This window comes from Lactuca serriola, chromosome 2 (genome assembly GCF_051521515.1).
Source record: "Lactuca serriola cultivar US96UC23 chromosome 2, Lser_US96UC23_V15, whole genome shotgun sequence".
In the NCBI taxonomy this organism is placed as follows: Eukaryota; Viridiplantae; Streptophyta; class Magnoliopsida; order Asterales; family Asteraceae; genus Lactuca; species Lactuca serriola.
Genome location: NC_136409.1, coordinates 184,045,112 through 184,050,120, shown reverse-complemented (window position 1 = coordinate 184,050,120; position 5,009 = coordinate 184,045,112).

Here is a 5,009-nt window from a genome sequence, read left to right as displayed (position 1 = left end):
AAACTCCATTCGAAATTCATAACTCCTTCATCTGAACTTCGTTTTCGTCTGTCTATTTATCGTTGGACTACTATCGAAGACATCTTCGACTCTCGTTTAGATCACTAAGGATAGATATCTATCTACCTTAAATTCACTATTTACGTCGCGCTGGGTTGTGCTGGTTCTGTCGCGAAACTTCGACAGGTCATAACTTCTTTGTTATAACTCGGATTTTGGCGTTCTTTATATGCACGGAAACCTTGTGACATATACTACAACTTGGTTAAGATTAATCCTTCTAAACAATCTTCCATAAAAAAGTCATTTTTGATGCTTATCGTCTCTAAATTGACTGGCCCGGATCTACGGGCGTTACAGTAAATGGAGGCTATTCCTGGAGATTGAAGATAAAAAAAATATGGTGATGACTACTGCGTTGCCAATGGATGGAAGCATGTCATTGAAGATACCTATATGGATCTTGGGGATTTTCTTGTCTTTTAGCTCCTTGGTTGCTCCATCTTCAAGCTCTTAATTTTCTCCTCTTCTCAACTTCTTCCAATAACAATCTCTACACCTGTGAAATTATTATTGGAAACAACGAGGAAAATCAAACTAGGTAGTAAAACCAAATTGCTTGATAAGTTACCCGGAAGCAAATTGTTCCCGAGTGATAATTTATGCAAGTTGTTTAATCTTGTGAGTTGTAATGGTAGTTCCCCGAAGAATGTATTGGAGCTCAAATCAAGAACAGTTAAGGTGGTGATGTTGGAAAATTATGTGGGGATTGGAGATGAAAGGATGTTACCAGAAATTATGGTCAAATGTTAAAGATTTGAGCATGGATTTGACATCATTTTTGTCATTCCCCCACGAATCTGGAAGAACCCCATAAAAATTATTGAAATGTAGAGCAAGAAACATGAGGGAATTAAGTTTTGTAATCGGGATAGGGATTGAACGAGTTAAAGAACTCAAAGTCAAATTTACCTTATAAAGCTTAGAACAATTAGTAAGACTTTCTGGGATTACACCCACCGAAGAATATTATTACTCGAATCAATAGTTTGAAGCAATGGAAATGAACCCAATGCGAGAGGAAACGAACCGGTGAACTTGTTGTTAAACAATTGAATTCCTCTGAGATTTGGAAGGAACCCTAATTCATTCGGAATCGAACCTTCAAAGGCATTATCATGGAGGCTAAGCTTTCTGAGAGCTTGAAACTGACCTATTTTCGATGTGATTCGACCACCTAATCCTCGCCATGGAAGTTGAATCACAATAAATTAACCTTGAGCACATTTGATTCCTTTACAACTTCTAGAACAAGCTCCATATCTGCTATCGTTCCAGCTTTTCAAGAACCCATTTGGGTCAATGAGTTCTTGTTTGAATGATTGGAGGGCTTGAAAATCGGATTCTGTAACAAAGATGGGTGGGTGGGTTTTTAGAGAGAGAGAGAGACCTTTAATATTAAATAATAATTTTTTTTTTTTTTATATAGGACAAAACTTCATAAATGGTCCATATGGTAGTGAAAAGACAGAAATGTCATTTACTTAACTGCCAAAAACTAAGGAGTCAGCGAAAATGACCATATGTTAAAAGTTTTGAAACCACAGGGACGATCCGTGAGGTTTTTGTAAATTAAGGACTAAACTTCAGATTTTCGAAAACCAAAGGGACCATTTTTGAAGTTTTGTCATAAATATATTTTGCTTTTGGCATCTTCAAACAATCTTATACATACTAAGATGTTTCTTCCATCGACATACAAGTGAAATCAATAACAACCCATAACATAACAAGATATCCACCGATGTACATGTTCATATTGTAGGCATGTAGATTCATTAACGAGTCAAACTCCTTCACATCTTCGAGAGCGACACATGAAGGTAAATTATGGCTAATCACACCACACCCACTCGATTCAATCTTTGATATCATGCTCATCGCCCTTCTTGTCATTGTTTGAAGGTTGCATTCCACTCAGGACCGGTCTTGAGAAAACAAAAATCATCAAAGGCCCTAGACGAGCCAGAAAAAATAGCCCCTTATCATTATTATAAGTTTTTAATTTTAAATAAAAATATATAATAAAAAAAATTGGGCCCTGTGCGGCTGTCCACTTTGCCCCCCTCAACGCCCCCTATGATTCCACTTACTACATTAGCATATGATAAATTACATGTACTCTCTTGTTTACCCCAAATTTTACTTCGAGGATATCTTTCTTGTTTCTTCCCTTTTGATTGAGAATCCATCTTCCTGTCTTTATGTTTGAACCTAGCATTTGTCATGAAAATATTATAGTTCCTCATCCATACGAAAACAATTTTTGTGTTAAAGCATCCACCCATTCTACTCGAAGAAACCTTACTAAATCGAACATTGTCCTAAGTCAACAATCGCCGCCCTTTTCATTGCATGTTATATTATTGCCTTGTAGTAAAATAGGAACTTCAAAACATAGTTGGACAAAATAATCGGATACACATATTTTTTAAATATAAACAAAAAACATTTCATGGAAACATATGTGCAATTTAGTACTTTGTTAATCAATATTATACAGAAACTATAATTTTATTTTCACCAAGTTGCATTCTCGTTTATTTTATTACTAGATAACAATATTCTTTTATTACATAGTTTTTTGTGCATTTTCTCCACTCCTCCAAATTCTACTAGCAAGTACATGTAAAGCACGAGCCTCAATCATCATTCAAAGGTAATAAGTCTTGTCTGAGTTTTTTTTACAAGAATGTGTATTTCTATGATTACCACATATTAATTTGTGTATCTTGATTTAGCTTTCGTTTTTTAGTTTTATAATTTAATGCCTTAGTATATGTGTTGTATATTTATATCAGTCATTCATTGGTTAGTAAACATCATTGCCTTCACTTCATGTTGTGTCGACATAATAAAGTGGTATCCCCCCATTTTTCGCTAAGAAACATGGATTGTTGGCCTGGTGCATTAGTTTTGAATTATACGCATTGAGCCCTTTAACAATTATCTGCCACATGTCAATATTTTTTACCATGAACACATTCGTTTTCATACCAAGATATATTTATATTATTATCCAGAGACTATAGATACATGTTTGGGTACGTTAAACGGACGAAATGAAATGAAATCCTATTTATAACAACTTCGATGATATATGTTAACTTTGTGTTAGCAGTTGTTTCTTTTTTATTTAATAAATTTTAAGAATTAAATATTTAATCTGGACAGTTATATATTGTTGTTCTCATTTTGACTTGATTTGGACCGGATGACTTAATAATTGAGCTAGAAAACTTGACTTAATGTATCAAAACATTAACCATTTACTTAGTGCGCTTCTTATTTCTTTCACTCAACTCCTCTCGTATTAAAATTAATGAAAATTGTTAAAATAGACAACTATAAGAGTGAAATGATCATTAGTATCAAATCTAGGGGAAAATAACTTAGGAGGGTAACTACCTCTTATCCGTGTTCACATATTGGCAACTTCTTCTTTTTTGTACATAATAAAGCAACTAACTTATTTTAGCTGTTTAAATTACACCAATATTACCGGCTAATACATGTTTTAACCGGTAACTCAAAGGGAACATGACTTAGGAGGGTAACTACCTCTTATCCGTGTTCACATATTGGCAACTTCTTATATTTTGTACATAAGAAAGCAACTAACTTGTTTTAACTGTGTAACATCCCAAAAATCATGACCAAAAATTCCGTTTTTAATTTAATACTAAAACCATAATTGTCAAACCATTAATTTAATACTTCGGCATCGGGCCCCGCCTGACATCGAGCCCCGCTCGGTATACATATCTGTCTCTCTTAGGCCCCGCCTGTCTCCGGGCCCCGCCCGCTAAACACATACAATCATATAACATGCTAACACATAAAGAAACATACTCTACTGTATCCTTGTCCTAAGAAACATACTCTGGTAATAATAAGATACGGAACCTCGCCCACACTCACCCTCTATCAGGCACATACAAGTATCACACAGACAGCAAATATAATCTAACATGCAAACATTCCTCGGGCACCCGCCCGACATCAGACCTTGGTCTGGAATAACATACTAGCATACAATGCCTAGGGCTAACCCCCGAGTCTTCCTACTCATAGACTACATGCGTTGGCATTGTGGCCTTAGACTCATTCACATAGTGAGGAGACTCAACTTGCACTGCTAAAGCCCTGGTTGGAACTAGCTGAGTACGGACGAAGTTTCGTATCTCATTATTAGCAGAGTGTTTCTTAGGACAGAGATACAGTAGAGTATGTTTCTTTATGTGTTAGCATGTTATATGATTGTATGTGTTTAGCGAGCGGGGCCCGAAGACAGGTGGGGCCTAAGACAGACAGATCTGTATACCGAGTGGGGCTCGATGCCAGGCAGGGCCTGATGTCGGGCGAGACCCGATGTCGGAGTATTAAATTAATGGTTTGACAATTATGGTTTTAGTATTAAATTAAAAAAAAAAAAAATTGGTCATGATTTTTGCGATGTTACACAGTTAAAATAAGTTAGTTGCTTTCTTATGTACAAAAAATAAGAAGTTGCCAATATGTGAACACGGATAAGAGGTAGTTACCCTCCTAAGTCATTTTCCCTTTGAGTTACCGGTTAAAACAGGTATTAACCGGTAATATTGATGTAATTTAAACAGTTAAAACAAGTTAGTTGTTTTATTATGTACAAAAAAAAAAAGTTGCGAATATATAAACACGAATAAGAGATAGTTACCCTCCTAAGTCATTTTCCCCAAATCTAAAGGAAAAAAAACTTATCTATATAACACTTTATTCAGACACATTCAATTATTCAATTAGCCTGGTACTAAACTTTAATTAATTAATATACTAAAAGGCCATCCAAGACGGTATCTTAAAATATCATTAGAAATATAGTATACGATACAATAAAAATATATGTGATACAATCAACAATCAAAATATATATGATACAATCAACAATCGTACAAATAAATATTAAACCT